Raw genomic sequence first — 20,256 nt, forward strand, 5'->3', positions numbered from 1 at the left:
ACATGCACGGTTTTATGCAGCTCAGATAGTGCTAACATAGTGCTAACATAGGGCTCTGCAGCATCTCCGCCCTCCTCAGCCATTCCTACTCAAAAGCTCTTTTCGCCACTTGGTAAGCCTCCTAACAAAAGTGGCTTGTCCTTGTGAATCTTCTTCTTTTTGTCCCCCTCCGCTGCCGTGTTTAGGAAGAACAGCACCAGAAGCTAGTCAACAGCCTCAAGGGAAAGCCAAGGCCGTACCGTGGCTTCCTTCGCCCACTACCACGGACATTGCCACGGTAATGAGTTCCTCCCTTCCTGGCACACTTGTCCCAGCAGCAGCAGGAGACTTGTGGGAACACAGGGCTCCGGCATCAGTGCGGCTGGTGTGGCCTCGCTGTTCTGGCCCGCGCGGTCCTGCTGTCCCTGAGTAGGACCTCTCCATAGGCGGTACTCCAGCCTCACAGCAGCAGCTCCTCCTGGCCCTCCTGGCCACCGGCAAGCCCCACATATCTGCAGGGCCAGCACCCTGGGCCCGTGCCTCCAACCCTGGTCCCTCACCCCGAGGGCTCTTCTCAGCCCCCACCACGCAGGGACTGCAGCCCCTGCTTCCTGCTTTCCCGTGGGCGCTGCTGCCAGCACGGCCAGGCATCTGTCTCCAGAGCTGCTCTCACCGCTCAGTTCTGCAGCACCATCAGGGCACTTGCTGCAACGTGTCTTACGTCCCTTCCTCCTTGCAGAACTTTGGAAAATACCTCCAGCAGTCTCAGAGGACAGACGTCATCCTCCAGGTCATTGAAGCCCTGAGAGACTCCAACATATACGACAAGCAGGAGGCCGGCATTGTTCTGGATATGGCCATCGAAGACCCTGCCTCCTGGCTGACCGACGTAAGTGGCCTGTAGTTGGATTGCCCTGCCCGTTAGCCCATGTCAGGCCCCGCTTCCTCCCTGCCACGTCCAGCCCTCTCAGGCACCTCAGGCAATCCCTGGAAGCCATCCCAGAGCGATGGGAAGGGCAGTTGTGTGAGTAGTGGCTGAAAATACGTCTGCACTCCACTTTTGCCTCTCCAGGTGCCAGAGATCGTGAGGTGCATCTACAGACACGTGGAGTGCATCAACACGGCATCAGCCCGGCGCAGCCTGGACATCCTCATCCTCTGGCTGGCCAACCAGCGGCCAAGGGAGGTGGCCAGCACCCTGCTGCAGATCTCGCCATCATCTGACAGGCATGCCAACCTTCAGGGCTTCTTGTATGGGAGGGGAGGGGACAGGACACATCCGCCTGACACATCCACAGCAAACTGCACGCTGCGTTTCCAGAGCAGGGCCCTCCACGCCGCCATGCTTGCCAGCCGTGGTTCCTTGGCCACAGCCAGGGCAGCCAGAGCTGAGCAAGCCAGCCAGGATCCCTGCCACCACAGGGAACGTCATCTCTGCCCTCTCCTGCTTGCCTGGACAAGGCTCCCAGGGCACCCCAAGGGAGGGGGGCGGCAGGGCCAGGGCTGCAGGACAGCCTGGGGCCTGCGGGGCCTGTGCAGGCCACGGCGCTGGGGCGGAGTGTGCCCTGCTGACTGAGTGCTTCGTCCTTGCAGCGCTGCCCTGGCCATGTGGGAAACCATGTTCTCCCAGCACCAGACGATGGAGAATGTCCTGAGGGAGACACTTAGCGTGCTCCAGGAGCAGAAGCTGCGCAGGCTCCCGGGCTTCATCTCAGAGGACAACTGCATCCCTCACTTGGCGGTGAGTTACTGGACGAGGCCTTGCTCCTCTTCAGGGCCGTGTGTGTGCCTCTGCCCATCTACCCCCAAACTGGCAGCTCCTCCAGGACGTCCGTGCGGGAGCAGCAAGCAAAGAAAGGCTGCTGGGTGCTGCCAGGCACAGGGCACTCAGCGGCCCTGCGGCCCTCCACAGCCACAGCTGCCCCAGGACAGGCTGCCTGGCCCCGGGGCCCCTGGCCTGAGGCGCCGGGAGAGCCGGGAGCTGCCTGCAGCCTCTGACAGTCTCTCAATGCTGTGTTCCTTTCAGCTGCTGGCCCACCCAGATGTTGGAGAAGACGACTCGGGGGCCCTGCACCATCTCCAGAGGCTCTTGAAGCATCCCAACCGAGTGACGCACTCGCTGGTGCTCAGCGCTCTCCTCCGAGCGTCAGAGACACCTGTCATGGTGAGTAGGGCACACTACTGTGAAGGCCGGTGGGCCTTTGTCCTGAAGGTATCATGGCCTGCTCCCGGCCAGCTGGGAGAGCTCTGCTCTGCCCGCAGCTCTGTGGCGCAGAAGAAATGGCCAAGAAATGAGCTGGCCATGGAGGGGCCCAGCGGCTCTCTGGGGAGCTTTCCATGCATGCCATGTACCTTTTGGGGCGGGTCCGAAAGGGGGCACAGAGTCTTTGCTCAGCTGCCCTCCTTTTCGTCGTGCTGCCTCTGCGCGAGCAAGATGGCAGCCTGGTGCTCTGGCACCACAGGCTTCTGCCCAGGGTGGCCTTTCATCGTTTCACCAAACGGAAACTCTGTCCTTCCTCCAGGCAAGAAAACTTCCCGTGCTGCTGCCAGGCATCATTCAGGGCCTGCAGGTTGCCAGGGCTGACACCAAGATGAAGGCCCTGCTTCTCATCGGAAACGTGATGGACCACGTGAAGAGGAAGCAGGCCAGCTCCATCGCTCTGCAAGTGGCTGGGGACATCCTGCCACTGTTTAACGATGTAAGGCTGCTGCGGGACCTGAGCCCACAAATGGGCACTCTCATGACAGCTGCCCCCCGTGAAGGAGGCCTCTTACGTTCCCTCTAGTGGGGCTGCGTCCTTTCACTGTGGCTACAGATCTGGCCACAGCTCCTTTGAGCACACTCTGATTCTGTAGCACCTCCGTTCACGTCAGCCACCCTAACGCCCCTGCTCACCGCGGGCAGGGAGCAGCTCTTGCTGAAGTCTTCCTCTCTTCCTCCTACCAGGAGTGCAGCCAGCTGCAAGAGCTCTCCATCTGCCTCTACAACAAAGTGATGCAGGCTGCGTTGTGGCGCCACAAGAGGCAGCTGAAGAAGGTCGTGCAGAGGAGCCTGCTCCCACTCTTTTTTCACCTGAGTGACCAGACCCAGAGCGTGGCCAAGGTGCGTATGGCATACCTGACTAGAGGGACTAGCAGACTGACACCACAGGGGTTGCCTGGGTGTCCGGGGCCAGGGCTGAAGGTAATTGGGCACTTGGCATGTGTGTCCCTTCGGGGTGCAGCCGCCTGCGTCATGGAGAATGGGGGCACAGCTCCCCTCCTTCCTTATGCCAAACGCAGTTCACACTCACCCCCCACTGCATTATCCCACCGTGGGCTGGGAAAGGCCTGCAGCCCTGCCAAGAGGTGGGGGCTGCCAGGTCCCCTTCCCTGGGCTCTGGTGCCATCTCAGCCTCTGCTGCTCTGCAGGCCTCCCTGGAAGCCCTTGTCACCGCTGCAAACTTCCTGAAGCAGGAAAAACTCAAGCACCTGGCGCAGACAGAGCAGACCTGGAGGATCGCAGAGTGCTTGGTAAAGACAACAGCTCTCTCCATACCTCAAAACCCCAGCCCCACAGGGCTCGTGGCTGGGAGATGGGAATGGCCTGAGGGGAAGGGGGGGTGTTGGCAGGAGGGAGTGGTCTGTCCAGCTGGGCAGGGTCTGCAAGCCCCGTAACCTTGCGCTCTCTCCAGCTCATGCAGGACAAGAGAAAGGTGGAGAAATACCTGCAGCAGAGCCTGCCGTACCTGCAGCACACTCAGGTCGCCTTGCGGGAGGCAGCCATCAGATTCATCGGTGAGCCACAGCCCCCAGGGTCCCTCTTTTGTCAGCCTTTGCCAGCCCCAGTGTCCCTAGAGTCCCCCCCGGGACTGGGTCCCCATGCGAGTGGGCCTGGGGGGCGCCTTGCAGGCTTCTGACAGCAGCTTTGTGCCTAGGTCTTGCCGCACAGCACTGCAAGGACCAGAGCGAGAGGAAGATCCATGAAATCTGCAGCAGTGAGTGAAGGCAGCGGGGTGTGGGTCCACGACCAATGGGGCAGGGGGCATTCACCTTTTTCAGAGGGAAGGGAGAAAGTTTGTATGGCCAAAAGCTCGGCTGGGGTTGAAGCTGGCCAGTACCGGGGTGGCTAAGAGAAAGGGCTTTTCTGGAGTATGTTAACAGCAAAACACGTCTGTCTACAACTTCCTTGTGACGGGGAGCAGACAGGGAGGCACCGAGCTCTCCTCTCAGGCGACCGGTGATAGGAGGCGAGGGAGTGGCTTAAAGCCGGGTCAGGGGATGTTCAGATCAGATTTTGGGGAAAAGTTCCTCCCTGAGAGGGTGGTTGGGCACTGAAGCAGGCTCCCCAGGCAAGCAGGCATGGTGCCCGAGCTTGTGGGTGTTCAAGAAGCATTTGGACAAAGCTGTTGGATATGTGGTGTTAAGTCCTGTGCCGTCCAGTGTGCAGTCAGGAGTTGGGCTCAGTGATCCCTTCCAACACAGGATAGTTAATGATTCTCTGACTCTAACCCCTTGGTCCCTCTGTGTCTTTGCGGGAAGTGACGGGTGGAGGGGTGGCAGGCTCTGCCCGCAGTCTCTGCAGACAGGTGGGTTTCATTTCTGCTCTGTTGCTCTCCATTGCAGTCCTCCAGCCCTTGCAGAATGACGAGGAGGAAAGTGTTGTGTCTCTGGCCACTCAGACCATCTTCATCCTGACACGTCCAAGGGAGCAGCTGACATCGAGCTGGTGCCGGCGGGCACTGTGCTGCTGCCTCTCCTAAGCCAGGGAGAGGCACAAAACCTTCAAACGCCTGCATTCCATTAAAACTCCAACAACACGTGCAGGGCCGGGGAATCCTTTGCATGGTGTGCTGAGCATTCCAGCCTCTACCATAGTAGGCAGCTGTAAGGGTTTTAGGTGGTGTGGTGGGGAATGGCTTAGGAGAGGTGGCTTGTGGAAAACGGACTCCACAATCCATAAGATTGTAAAGTAGGTGTGTTTATTCAGCGCTGGGCGGCACGGGGGTAGTCCCCCTGTGAGAAACAAAGTTGCTCACAAATACCAAAAACAAATATCAGCTGGTATTTGTTGCAGAAGGCATCGAGGCCGCACCACAGGCCACAGTTTCTGGCAGTTCTGCAGACGCTGATGATGCTCCTTAGGAACTTCATCTTCAGGTCTTTATCCTGGCAGCCGGGTGGCAGAGAGACCAACGGGGAGTGTGAGAGGGGAGACCCATGGCCGGCAGCAGGACCAAAGCCTCAAGGGGCTCAGGGCTGTGCGGGGCTCCTGGAGGGCGGCAGCTCTGCCTCGCCAGCAGCCCGCCAGCATCCTGGCAGCAGAGCTGCGCGACCCGCAGGAGACACAGGCACAGCCACCATGGCAAGGCCACACCTACCTGTTGCGTGCTGCTGACGAAGGACATAATGCTGTGCAAGCTCTCCGCTTCTTTCTTGTAGACAGCTAACTTGTCAGCTTCTAAGAAGGCAGGAGAAGAAGGAGGGTTGTAGAAGTTGCCCCCTTAATTAATTTTCAGAGAGCATTGCATTAATAATAGAAAGGAATTTATTGAGTAAGCAACAGCAAGCAAAACAGCGCTGGGCGGCCGGGGAGTCTCAGCTCTGCCAACGGCGCGCACCTCACCCCCGCCAGGGTCCCTTTTTATATTTTGGTAATTCCGGGATTACGCAGCACATCTGGTATATTCTGCGACTGCGCGCACTGTTGGTAGGGGGTCGTCTCTGTCCCTCTGGTGGTTGTGAAGATGAAGGCCATAGTCTTCCTCGGCGTTGTGGTTCAACTTGTTTTTTGTTTTTTTTTGGTCATGTTGGGCCAGCGTGAGACAGGAAGGCAGGATGTTGATACACTAGTTTAGCAACTTATCAGGAGGTGGTTACATGAGCTTTGCAACAGTGTCTTTGAACAAAAGAGGCAGCTGAGATGCAGAAGGAGAGAAGGGGAGGGGCCTTCTCTTTTTTGTTACATTAAGCAAAAGAATTTTCATAGTGTCTAGCCAAGTATTATACAGCTCCTTACTTCAGCAGGGAGCTTTCGCAACTCCCGCTCCTCAAACGGAACTCCTTGTTTTTGTAATACAAAAGACAATGAACAAACATTTATTGTGTATTACATAAGCTGTCAGCTTCTAAGAAGGCAGGAGAAGAAGGAGGGTTGTAGAGGGTGGCCAAAGGCAGGAGGGAGGAGAGGAAGGAGCTCTGGCCTCCCTCCAGCCCCGTGCTTGCTCCCTTGGCACAACCTCCCTGGGGGTGTCTGGGGGCTGGGCTGCCATGCTGGTCCTGACGCTGAGCAGGGTGCTCTTGCTGGCCCCCCCGCTCCCTAGCCCCAGCCCTGCTCCCCCTGACGGGGGCCCTCGCTCACCATTCAACAGCGGCCCATGGTGTTCAGTGGGAGCTGTGTTCTCCTGACGAGCCTCGGGCTCCACCCAGGCCAGCATGGGGCTACTGGGTGGTCGTCTCTCCCCCATCCTGCGGGCTGAGGGTAGAGAATTAAGTAAACAGGTACAACTTTGGGAATGAAAGGTTTGGTTATAGAACTAACTACTTGGTGGTATCATCCTGACCATATATATCCAGTACCAGATTTGCCCTCCATGGAACAAGGCAGTGTCTCCACATATCACTCTTTTGTTCAAGTTGTCATTTTTTTTTTCCCTATAAAGTTGGACTTTGCCATGGTAGCACTAATGTTGAATTTAAGTTCTCACCTCTGTATTTAGCAATTTGAAGAGAAACTCTCTGTCAAAGCGTCCTGGTCTTCGTAAAGCAGGATCTATAGAATCCAGTCTGTTGGTAGCTCCGATTACCACAATCTCCCCTCTGTTATCTATGCTGTCCATAAGCGTCAGAAGAGTTGAAACAATGGAACTAATAGAAAAATATAGGTTTTACTTACCGGTTCAGTAAATTTTGTTCCATTCCACATGACTTTCTTCCATGAGTAGTCATAATGGACAAGCTTTTTAAGGACAAGACTCATTTTAAGACATAAAAAATAGGTAAGTTAACACAGACCACTTGCTGATATCAGGCTTAGTAAATTGGTTTCAACTATCGTTTAGAATCACCTGTTTTGGCATTGAGTTACTAGTTTTCAGGATAAATTAACGTGTTCACAGTAAATTAAACAGGTCATCATCCTTTTTTTTTTTTTTTCATTCCCCAAAGATCAAGCAGATTTTATGTAGGTGCAAAACTGTAATACCTATGAATGTCAGAATTGCATGGAAGTGCACTTAGAACAGTTGCAGAAATCTAGACTCAGGCCAATCTTTATCACAAAACTTTGTCATAGCCAGAACCTAGAAATCCCTACCCAACCACTAGCACATTGTAATCTCTTCACAGACCAAGCATTAGGAATCACCAACCCCATAACACAGTACTTTTCCCACACTGATGTATTTTTTCCCTAAGACTAAGATTGCAGTCACCAAGCAGATACCTCAGTGAGAATCTATACCAGCCTTACCACATTAGGGAAAGCACACCAAAACCAAGTTAAATATATTAGAAGCCACAAACTTGCTGGACACAAAGTTTAATCAAGATGTTTTAGCTGGGGTGCGTTTCATTTCTTAGGGGTAAGGTTATGCTGCAGTCTGCAGAGTGTGAAGTTTATTGGTCAAATAAATTGATTAGTACTCAGTTCTGTGGTGATGCAGGTCCACTGCTCCAATCAGGCATGCCAAGTTCAATGAGACCAGACATCTCAGCACTACTACTCCAATTTCCAAGCTCTGTTCGGGTCTCTGAGACTGCTTGATCTCAGCATATTGACCGTGCAATTAGTGTTAAACTAAAAATGAAACTCTACAATGAAAGTGTATAACTGAGTATCAAGTATCCATTGTCTATGAATTCAAACTTGTTTATATTTTACATTTTCTTTGAAAGCTAAACCTCCATCCTGTATGTATATGGAAAACAATCTAAGTACAGCTTCAGCTACCTTAGCGACGTTTAAGTAAAAACAGGAATTCAAAATACTTGTTAGAATCTGCAATGCAGAAGGCAGTGCTGTGCAAGTGCTACGGGTTATAAGTTTTGCTACCAGCTTGCCTCGAGGGATGGAACAACTAGGAATATATATATGAAATTTTTAGTTGACATAAGATACGGATATTGAAAAAGCTTCTGAATTCCCCTACAAGCATAAGGCTTAAGATTCCTAGAAAACCGATTTTTTAAACACCAATTTAATAAGGCCAACAAATGATTAATATTTGCTATAACAGTTGAAAGTTATGCATTTTAGCTAACACCAAAGTTCTGTTTTCCAGGCAGGCTAGAAATTATGGTCAAAGTATGGAACAAAATCGTAATCAGGTATAGAACTAAAGTGTTTTGAACTAGTTTCTTACTCAGCTTCAAACATTTTTGCTAAGGAATGTTGCAGTTTGAAGACATACTGGAGACATGTTTTCCATATAATTGAGAGGCTGCCTGTGAGAATTCACACACTGGTAAACATCATGAAATCACAGGCATCATAGGCCAGCTGAAACAGGAACTAATCTGGTGAGTTAGCACCTAGGGGTCTCACTAAAGGAAAAGAGCCACAAAGACACCTCTCATACTATCATTTACGAAATGTAAACAAGATCAGGGGAAGAAGAGGTTTACCAGCTAGTTCATGCCAGTCAATTTGGAGTATTTCTGGCTTTAGTCAAACTAGCACAACTGGCAGAAAGCAATCAGAAAACAGGCAGATGTGAAGGAAAACAGAACTGTCTCCTCCACACTGACCTATAAATAAGCTTTGTGTGAAACAAAAAAGAAAATTAGCCTTACGTGGTTGAACAACATAGTCATATTAATAAAAAACAAGAATGATACCAAAAGATCAAATGGGGATTCAAAACTAAGATTAAAGTCTTCCATATTTCTGAATGCCTGAGTTCATCTTGGCATGGACAGGGAGAAGTGCAAGAATGCTGGCCATTTCCCTCTCATGGAAGCTTGGTTTGACAATTAGTCTTCTTTTTTATTTTATTTATCCCGCAAAGAACGCATCAAAACCTGTGCCATCATATCATCTTCATCAGCATCATAATCCTATGAACGAAGGGTACAGAAATTCTTTTACTGCCAGGGCCATATTGGTTAACACAACACAAAACCAGCTGTCTCCTCCTCTGACTTAACAGTAATTCAACTTCTCGCATTATACCATCTGCAAGGACTACATTTTACAGTAGTGGCTACATAAAAAAAGCTGGGTTTTAAGAGTCATCAGGCTCACGTATTCCAAGGATGAAGAAACACGTACCACAAAAGTATCGTATGAAAACCGGTGTCGTCTCTGAAGGTGTTCCATGAAGTTAGCACTCCTGTAATTTGGATCTCCCCACGGCATCGAGGCACAAATTGGGCAAACCACTTGTTTTGCATCCATGCTGTGCAATGTTTTTCAGTGCTCAACTAGTCCTTCTTGATCAAAGCTTTTCTTGCTGCAATATGGACAAGGAAAGGTGAAGCGATTGGGGAAGTTCCTGGTGTTGTGGAGTGGTTCTTTAGTCACAGCTTTCACACCTTCCATGATATAGTTCTGGTACTTTGAACAAGAAGCTGCGTGGCTGCGCATCTTTGAGAGAAACATCTTTTTGTTGCAGCTGTTACAAGTGGTTTCTGTCGCTTCGAACTGCTTTTCCAAGTCCAGAGCCCTGCTGCCAGGCGCCAGGGTGCTGCGGCAGACACCACAGACTGGCTTTTTGAGCTTGAGGCACTCCTGCAGGCATGGTGTGCAAAACACGTGTCCGCAGGGGACGCACATGGGGCTGTCGAACACCTCGAGGCACACGGGGCAGGTGAAGCGCGCCAGCGGGTCGGGCCGCTCGAGGCCGCGGGTGGAGGGTGCGCAGGATGCCGAGGATCCGCCACCGCCCCCTGCCACCGCCATCTCGCCGGCGGCCGCCGCACAGCCACGCCCCTGGCGCACGCTTCGTTGGGTTAGAAACTGGCTGGATAGCCGGGCCCAAAGAGTCGTGGTAAATGGAGTCAAGTCCAGTTGGAGGCCAGTCACTAGTGGCGTCCCCCAGGGCTCAGTGCTGGGGCCGGTCCTCTTTAATATCTTCATCGATGATCTGGATGAGGGCATTGAGTGCACCCTCAGTAAGTTTGCAGATGACACCAAGTTAGGTGCGTGTGTCGATCTGCTCGAGGGTAGGAAAGCTCTGCAGGAGGATCTGGATAGGCTGCACCGATGGGCTGAGGCCAACTGCATGAAGTTCAACAAGGCCAAGTGCCGGGTCCTGCACCTGGGGCGCAATAACCCCAAGCAGAGCTACAGGCTGGGAGATGAGTGGTTGGAGAGCTGCCTGGCAGAGAAGGACCTGGGAGTGATGGTGGATAGTCGGCTGAATATGAGCCAGCGGTGTGCTCAGGTGGCCAAGAAGGCCAACAGCATCCTGGCTTGTATCAGAAACAGTGTGACCAGCAGGGCTAGGGAGGTGATCGTCCCCCTGGACTCGGCTCTGGTGACACCGCACCTCGAGTACTGTGTTCAGTTTTGGGCTCCTCGCTACAAGAAGGACATCGAGGGACTTGAGCGGGTCCAGAGAAGGGCGACGAAGCTGGTGAAGGGCCTGGAGAACAAGTCCTACGAGGAGTGGCTGAAGGAGCTGGGCTTGTTCAGCCTGGAGAAGAGGAGGCTCAGGGGCGACCTTATTGCTCTCTACAGATACCTTAAAGGAGGCTGTAGCGAGGTGGGGGTTGGCCTGTTCTCCCACGTGACTGGTGACAGGACGAGGGGGAATGGGCTTAAGTTGCGCCAGGGGAGTTTTAGGTTAGATGTTAGGAAGAGCTTCTTTACTGAAAGGGTTGTTAGACACTGGAACAGGCTGCCCAGGGAGGTGGTGGAGTCACCATCCCTGGAAGTCTTTAAAAGACGTTTAGATGTAGAGCTTAGGGATATGGTTTAGTGGGGACTGTTAGCGTTAGGTCAGAGGTTGGACTCGATGATCTTGAGGTCTCTTCCAACCTAGAAATTCTGTGATTCTGTGATTCTGTGAATGTGGTCTTGTTTACTGGAGTGCACAGGAGAGAGACCATCTATCTCGTCAAAGAAAATAGTTGAAGGTCGCATCTGATAGGCCTAGCACAAAAACACAGAGTAAAACAGCATTATTTAAAGGAAAAATGCACAAAAACATCATGGTTGGAATGTCATCTAAACTAGATCTTTCATTTTAGCCTCTGGGACCTCTACTGATAGAGCTACTGGAGTATCTGGCATGACTAACAGAAGACAGTCTGTGTCAACCCACTGTATCCGGCTGACAGGAAGCAAATCGTTCCAGTAGTTCTTACAGCTGACATTCACAGCAGAAACACTGGCATTTCCATTTCAGTGGGAAAAAAAAAACTAACAAAATACAAAAAAAAGAGCAAGTTCTACTTAAAAACGTTGACCACAAAAAATAATGGTTTCAACTCTGACAGAATACACTGTGCATTTCAACCTTACCTGTTCAAATAACACACGAAGTTGGCATTCTGATTCCCCCATGTATTTTCTCATGCAGTCCCAAGCATTTCTCATAAAAAATGATATTTTCCTGTCACTTTGACTATATTCACTGGCAAGTGCACGAGCAACTAGTGTTTTCCCTGTTCCTGGGGGGCCATAAAATAGACAGCCTCTGCAATAAAAAAGATCCAGATAGGAAAAAAAACATCATGATGAGTACCTCCTACAACCATCGTCTCTAGAACAAACTCATCTTTTCTAACCAAAACACGTCATATACAAGACAGCAGTAATAGCTGAAGTGTGGGTAGAGGCAGAACAGATAGAAGTTCTGCGTTTTTACAACGTTTCACAAGAAAATTCATTTTTTTCACCCAAAGAAATGAATAAGGGGGTAACTCAAACGTATAAAACCTTCAAAAGAGAGCATACTGTCCCGGAAGGACACTTCCAAAACTGCTGACAAACAGGGTGATTACAGCAAACCGGAGCCAAACGGGCAAACTTCAGCACAGAATCTGAGAATGGGCTGAATGGTGAATCACCAGTTCATTCTGCAGCAATAAACTGCATATTCTTGCTTTCACAATATGCAGAATCTGTTAGTAAAGCATTTAATGCTCCTTTCAAAAGCATTAAGTTACTGGGTTTGGTCTCTCAGACCATCTATTGCTGATGGCAAGTGAGGAAGCCTAAAGCCGGAAGGAAAAGCGATGCCTTAGCACTCAGAGGAAAAAAAAAAAAAAAGAAAGCAAAAGTAGGCAGGAAAAACAACTGGGCTTCCAGGCAACATATTACAATTGGCTTCCACTAGATAATCCCTTCTTGCTTACAAACTAATCAAGCTGACTTGTACATAAAACTGAGAACAAAACCACTCCAACCCAACTAACCCAACTTTTTAAAAACACCAGATGGTAAAACTTAAAATTTTAAGACATTGCTTATATTTTTAACCTACAAATATTCTTGATTCTATCCGTTTTTAAGAAACCACTTTTTGCTACTACTAAAACAAATGTTCACCGCTGCCAAAAATGTTGAAGCATGGAAGCATATTGATACCTTAATTGAACTTTCTCCTGAAAACAGCTGACTTAAGATTTATCACTGTAATGAGTTACCTTGGGGGCTGAATATTGAACCGCTGAAAAACTTCTGGATACAGGAAGGGAAAAATCACCATCTCTTTCAAAGCTGCGATGTGTTCGGAAAGACCACCCACGTTCTCAAATCCAATCTAAAGAGAAATTCAACACAACAGAGTTTGTATGTTAAAGAAAGCAGCAATCTAGATCAAGGTTTCATCAGAAATTATCTCAGCACAATGGAAACATTCTGGGCAATTTTTGAAGTTGCTTTAGAGAAAACCATCAACAAAGGTAGTTGTAGATGGCACACTGAGATCTTTCATAATCACTGGAAACACTCGCTGACATGATGATTAGTTTACGACTTACCACACTATTTGCATTGCATCTCCCTGACTTCTTCCAACTTTCTTTTGATCCCTCTGAACTCTCTTTAGGTCCCGTTTCTGACGTTTCACTCGAAAAGTCCTGATTTGAATTAAGGAGAAGTTATAGGGCTTCTTTTTCTTTAAGATGCAGCTCGAAGATTTGTTTTTCGTAATAATGCCAAGCAAATGTAGAAGACATTAATTAATATATAGAAGACCTAATTAATTGACATAAACTTACACAGTTACATTCAGATAAACTTAAACATGGCTAAATATTCATTGGAAGGAGGTTCATCCCTCCCCTATTCTCTAACGACAGCAACCTTCTTGGTTGCTCTCGCCATCCTCACTGCTCTCACCACCATCCTCCGTATCACACGTGCTAAGCAAGGGAGATGAGCAAGAGGGTGTAGAATCACTGATGTCATCTGCACGTCTCTGTCTGCAAGCAAGCATATAGACCAGAAAGTTAAAAAGAAAATAGAGCAGATACTAAGTAACACCAAAAATTAAGGGAATTCTATCTCAAAATTTACTCTGAGATCTATTTTCCAGTCCATTGTACTCCTTAGGAATCTGATTTCAAAGGCCATGACATGATTTTCCTCGTGACAACTGTCTGCTTTCAAGAATGCTCAACAAAATATCTGGCAATCAACAGCATTCTCTACGCACTAACTGCTTACAGAATCCAAAAAGCCTTTATCATTACTAAGGCAATTTATCATTTCATTTAGATCTTTTATTGTTTAAGGTTAACTTCATATAGAAACATTAGTTGATTCCAAACAGAAACTAGAGTCAGTATTTGAGTGATAACTTTTTCTTTTTTTTTTTTTTTTAAATCTAACAAAACTTCCATAAAGCCTCTCCCTCTAAATTGAATAAAATTATTTTCGGTTTTAAGAAAATCATTTGTATCCTTCAAGATTAAATAGTCTGACTAAGATTTTTAAGGGGGGATTCTGGCTTCAGTTCCAGAACCAAAGAATTTCAGTTACAGAAACTCAGACACTACCTCCATAATCATCTTATCAGTGACCCACAAATATTGGATTTAAAAAAGAAACCAACTTAAAAGTATCCACCTCCTCCCCTCCAAATAGTTCTTTCCTCTCTACCTTAAGACTACCAAAGTACCGATCATAAACTTACTCTGTAATTACCACTAAACTGAAAACCCTTTGAAGCATTATGCAGTAAGGAGACTGACAGCTCTACGGATAAGTAAGAGCTATCACTAGCCATACACCAACCTGGCACGTCTTCTATATTTTTGTGACCCAGCATTTTCAAGTGACTCTTTCTGTCTGACAGAATGGGGCTGGCCCGAGTTAGTCCTCTCTCGATCTCTTTGTCTTACTGAAAGGAAAGAATTTAGAATAATGATACAGATACATTTAAGAGAGGAGGATATCAAAAGATAAAGAAAATGCCACGTGTTTCACTCATCCCTAATTCCAGAAGAATTTTTAACTGTTTTTGCTTTTCATCAGTGCATGGCACAAGTGGAAAACTACACCCTGTTTAAAGGTGAACTGAAAATCACAAGAGCAAGACTGTTAAGTGTGATTAATTACTGTTATATCAAGGATACATAGCACTAAGCATGCCAAACAGCAAAGAAATACAATGTGCACAGGACACACGTGTCTGATAAAAACAGTGAAGTTCATGTGCAGAATGAAGGTACAGAACTGAAACAGAACTGTGTGTGCAAACACATGTATTTACATTCAAAAATTTTATCTCACTTATGTGCAAGAAATAAGGTTTTAAGAGAAACTGTGCGTTCAACCTACTTTCCATAGGAGCTTGGTAGCAGTCAACAGGTTTACTCTGTCGAAGGTTGTAACGCCTTGGAACATCTTCACCATCATTTTCTTTGTTCTCACTTCCTTTTGATGTTTGTAGTGTACCACAAAATGACACCGAATCGTTAAGTACTTTTGCAAATTATATGAAATCCAAAATGCATTACACAGATGCCTGTAAGTTTTATTACTATCGTTATTTTAATGACACGGTGGATCCTGCAAAACCTTAAGATGAATTTATGCAAGTCACGTTTCAGAAATCACAAATCCTAGCAGATGAGCATGCATCTAGACATTGTTCTGTCCTCTCTGAAACTGCTGATGGACTTGTCGTCAGCCTCAGTGTTTAACAACAGGCAAAATTCTGTCATATTGCTTAGCTAAGATGCAGATCTTCTGAAAACAGCTATTTCAGAAAGTCACTTCTTAGTTTGAGAAAGTATTTAATGGAAAGGGTTTTAATAATCTGTAGTGCTAAGACTAAGCGTAGTAATCTAAGTCCAAGTCTAGCTCTGCCACAAATTCTGGGAGCAATAATGGGCCAGACACAGGCTTGAAGCTCACCAATGAGAAAACAATGCCAAATGCACATAAGCTTAGGCCATTAGCTTCTGTCAAGTAACCTGAAGTTGTTTCATGAAAGATGGTAAAAAACACAAGAACCAGAGTGCAATTATCTACTGGGTTCTGGAGAATATCCTCTCACGTTAACAGCAGGACACCGAGGAAGGAACATACATATTCCGTTCACCTACCTGTTTGCCAAAAGGACTTATCTTTTTTTCTTGGAAAGCACTGCCCTCTTTGGTTTTTATTTTTTAACCCCAAAGGTTGCATTGCTTTCTGAATGCAAGGTAGGTGCCGTGGGGTATACAGACAGCACACAGAAAACTGAGCGATCAGTAAATGAGTTTGTGATCACTACCATCTCCAGTCCTTGGTGTTCCAACACTTCTATCACAAAAGCATGAATTTCTCTGCTTTAGTGCTCCTCTAACCCTTTCCTTTTTCCAATAACTTCCTTTATAACAACACTGACACTTTCCTCACTCTTTTCTGGCGTATTTTTCATTATAAAAGTATATTCTAGCTCTTTCCTGATTTAAAATTGTAGTTTGCATTTTGATCATCAATTAATTTCCCATTCAACATGCTATTTAAAATTCCTCTCTGCAAGTCTCTACTGCACAGCTCCCTGAAACCCACACACTTTAACCAAGCTTCTCCCTCTAGACTGGCCCCCTCCTTGTATTCAAGCTCCTCTTATTAAGACTTTGAGCTAATATTTTCCTAACTAAACCTCCAAAGGAGTCAACTCTGCTTCTCCCTTACTAGTCCATGGCCCAGCCATTCTTCCTCTGAAGAACTTCCCTCGGGTTCCCACCTGCCACTGTGCATCTCTCTGCTCCTCTGGGCCTCTGAAGGGAGGAGCAAAGTATTTTCTGGGGCTCAGCCTCCTGTCACTGTCTCTCTGAGCTCCTTTGCAGGTGTGCAGCTGAGCTCTATCACATAATCTAACTCGTCAGCTCGTCTACTGCAACACCCTTTTCGGTCCTTAAGTACAGTCTTGCCCTGTTCTGATCTGTTTAGAAAGCTCCTACAAGGATGATCTAATTTACTGCCTTAATCACAACTAACGTTCTTCTCAAAAACTGTAAGTTTTCCCATCACTTCCAAGTTAATATGGGCTTTCGTGGCTTAACCTCATTCCACAAGTCACTGAGTACCCAGATGACAGCTCCTAATTACAGGCCCTGACAGCAGCTTACGGTGACTGCCTCCTAAACACAGAAATGCACAACGCTATCTTCCCTCCTGCTGAGCTTCACGCTTGGGAGGAGCTTTTCATACACATCTGGCAGCCTATCTATCTTGCTTCCTGAAAATTCTTGCTGTGCTGCTCAAAACCATGAAAACTGTCACGCTTCTGCTGTAGCGGTATCGCCGTTTCGCATGCTGAGTAATGCTGTCCATTTCTTTCCATTCCCACCTGTCTACAACCATCTGTTGCCTTTTATCTTGTAAGCAGTTTGGAAAAGCGCTGTATTTTTTTTTTCACCTGTTCTGAGCTCACTACAGTACAGCCCTAGAGCTCATACTAAGGCTTGTGAAGTCAATAGCAACACAGAATTGTTACAGAAGACAAATACCCAGTAGATTAGCTTGTTTCAATTGTTTAAGACAAGGCTTTTGGTTAGAACAGAGTAAAGAAAACTTAAAACCAGAACTCACCAATCTCATCTGGACTGCCAGGTCCAGTTCTTTCAAAGTCCGACTTCACACAGGTCAAGATATCAAGGTTCTCCTAATTCCAAGCAGCAAGAAAGATCGGTCACAAACGTGCAGAAAAACAGACGTGCATACATGTACATCCACTGACAGACACGTCTGTCTGTTGATGCTTACACAGTAACATTATCGAGGCACCCCGTATACACACAAAAAATAAATTATTGCACAAGAGGAGAGAATGGGAATATGATTGCGTGCACCCACAATCAGTAACAAGAATTTCTGCTCTAAACCAGCGCTCAGTACATGCAGTGGTTAAATACTTGCCCAGATACAAAACTGAGTGCATTAGTTAATCATAGGTTAATAACCTACAGTGTGACAGAACCAAGGAAAAAGAACTACCTTTCTAGCAGACATACCAAAAGAAATCATACAGGCGTGTGAGAGATGCTAATAAAAAGTACTGTGGACAATTCTGGATTCATTTCACAGCCCTGGGCAACCAGCTCTAGGTGTCCCTGCTTGAGCAGGGGAGGGTTGGACCAGGTGACCTCCAGAGGCCCCTTCTAACCTCAACCATTCTGTGATTTGAGAGAAAAAGAAGGCAATTCAGAGCTAAACAAAAAGCTATGAAAGTAGGTTATCGGGAAGTTTTAAAACGATGTGCCTATCATTCATAAGAAACAGTAATTTAATAAAATAGTTTAATTTAATAGAGCAAAACTAAGACAGAGGAGTATGATTGCTGCATACAGCTTTAACAGGGGTTCCTCTAGAGACAGGGGTTTATTTAAGCTCTCAGGCAAGGCCAGCACACGAACAAATATACATAAAGTAGCCATCAGTTCATTCAGCTGGAAATTTGAAAGGCTTCAAGTTCCTGAAAACTCTGGGAGCAGTTTGCAACCAAGGAAGAATTCTAAAATGCAAGTTAGGTCAATTAAAGAAAACAGCTCCATTTGCCTGTAACAGATGATTAAAGCTACATGATACTGGAGATTCTTTGTGAGCTCTCGGGAAAAAAGACATTAACAGGAATCAAAATTCGAGCGAGTGACCAACACAGGAAGCCATGCACTGCCTTTTGTTAAGCTTTCCAAGTAAGTGCGTTCCTGAGCATGACGAGAAATATGATCTAGGAGTTACGGATAAAAAGCTAAACAGCTTAAACTGCCAAGCTGATGGAAAGCACCAGTCTTTTTGCATATTCAGTCCCCCAGGCAGAGCTTTTAGTAACATTTGGAGTAAAAACCCAAGTCCGAAACAGCTGTTTGTAAACAGCGTCTATTCAAAATGCAGAAGGCAATTCAGAAACTGGAGTGGAAGACATGCATTTCAGCATCTCCCCGTTATCCCACATCTTCTGCAGAAGATGCTTCCTCCACTCTTAAAAGATATCTGGAGCACAACCGTATCAGTAAGACATGAAGATATAACCAGAGAGCAAGACCAAATGGTAGTTTAGACCACACTATTCTTTGGAAGGAAGTTATTTCAGTTCAAATAAAAATTACAACTAAGTTACTTCCCTACGTGAAATACTCTACAAAAATGGCAAACTGACGGAGTATTTGCTCTGTCATTTGTACCTCAACATCTTCCCAACATCTTTGGCATCTACGCATCTGCTCCATTTCATCCATTTTTTGTAGCACAACTTCCGCAGTACTAAGATACAAAGTTGACATGTAAGAGCAAAGTTAGGCATGTATGAACAAAATAAAACAGCACGCATAATCAGTAAGAGATTTTAATGTAGTACGCACAAAGCAAAAGTCATTGACACTTAGCCAAGATTTTAGACATTACCAAAAAATTAGGTCAAATCTTTATTTTTGATAGAGATTTAAGAACAAGCTTTTGAGGATTTGCAAACATACGCTGTTTTCAGGTTTATTTTCCCCTCTTACTGAGCACATTTAAAATATATATATATTTAAATGCAGGAGGAAAATAAGAATTCTGACATCCTACTAAGATGTTATAAAAAAATTATGTCAACTTTTAATCCTTCTTAAGTTGCTCTGCACAGTAGCATTAAGTCATTTTTTGTTAACCGAGGAAAGGCTGTTTGTTCTTCTCTACATGGGAATCTAAGTTTCGTGTTGTAGAAAATGATGAAATGCAAGGAAAGCAAATTCTGAAGCAGAAAACAATTTTGGCTTCAGAAACAGAAATAAACCATGGACAGAAATGCAGAATCGCTAGGACTACTTTGCTTTGACTGTATCAAACCATCCTCAGTTTCTTAATCAAGCATTACATTCACTTTTGTGAGTATGGAACAAAAAGTTCATTAAAAATGAAGGCACTTCTGATGCTAAGAAAACTGCCAAATGCGGAAAACTCAACAAATTGAACTCTCAATGCCAGGAGCAGCCATACCTCTTTGCTGTCAAAATACAGAGCAAGTCGAGGCCAACATCATGCCATAGTGCAAAGGCTTGCTAAGAAAGATCATTTTAAGAGGTCTGCAAGAAAAGATGACTTACTTTGTTATAAGTTTGTCAAATAGAATGGACGAGTTAGTAGTAGAGTACCGACTGCGTCCGACTCTACAGCTGCGGCGCAGCTCCAAGTCCCTGTTTTCTCCGTGGACTCGTCTCACAGTTTTTGCACCAGCTCTACTCCTCAATGTTCTGGTGACTGAAACGCAGAAACAAAGTATTTTGAAACAGTGAAGATGGGATTCTCCTTATTTCACCGTTGCTCTTGTAAAATGGAAACAGACAAACAAAAAAGGCACCCTGAAGTGGATTGATTTTTCTTTACATTTCAGATCAGAAGTTGTTGTCACAACCACTGCATTCCACTTACTTATCGCTCTGCACGTTTAAACTGTCTACTTAAAACTGTGACCTGTAGAGAAATTCTTAAAGAGACTGAAAGCTAGCCAGACAAAAAAAAAAGGTGCAACTTTTGTTCCATGCAGGAGGGAAATCTACTCCAGTTATTTCTGTCTTGGAAAAGTGAGAACAATCAACACCTTTCTCTAAGGTGTTTTCACTCCATTCATGTCAAACTGTATCTAACAGTGCTCAAAACAAACACTATTACATTGCAAGCCTCTTCCTAAGAGGTGTATGTTTGATTACTCTGTTTATGCATGCAGCACTTTCATTTCCTGCATTATGATCTAACAGCTCAAGGAGGTAAGAATCGTTTCAAGAGAAACACCCAAACACCACATAACTCAAACTCGTGCTTTTTAGAAAAAAGCCTGCCCATTGTTTACTATACAGCACCCTTTGGCACAGGTTTGTTGCTTGCACTCTCATTAAAAGAGCCAAGAGGACAAGGGGAAGGGAAGAGCT

At 46.5% G+C, this 20,256-nt stretch overlaps 1 long non-coding RNA gene and 1 pseudogene across 2 annotated transcripts; both read right to left on the reverse strand.

The window, feature by feature from the left end:
* Positions 1-8,751: 8,751 nt before the first annotated feature.
* LOC311428514 (E3 ubiquitin-protein ligase RNF114-like) lies at positions 8,752-9,859 on the reverse strand (annotated as a pseudogene). The gene is made up of 2 exons: positions 9,230-9,859; positions 8,752-9,015 (listed from the first exon to the last, which is right to left on the reverse strand). The product of its transcript is annotated as an E3 ubiquitin-protein ligase RNF114-like (transcript).
* A 7,850-nt stretch (positions 9,860-17,709) lies between these two features.
* LOC311428517 lies at positions 17,710-19,775 on the reverse strand. The gene is made up of 3 exons (XR_014687755.1): positions 19,435-19,775; positions 18,532-18,610; positions 17,710-18,340 (listed from the first exon to the last, which is right to left on the reverse strand). It is a non-coding gene; the product is annotated as an uncharacterized lncRNA (long non-coding RNA).
* Between the last annotated feature and the right edge of the window lie 481 nt (positions 19,776-20,256).

The sequence above is a fragment of the Aythya ferina genome (assembly GCF_964211825.1).
Source record: "Aythya ferina genome assembly, contig: HAP1_SCAFFOLD_88, whole genome shotgun sequence".
NCBI lineage: Eukaryota > Metazoa > Chordata > Aves > Anseriformes > Anatidae > Aythya > Aythya ferina.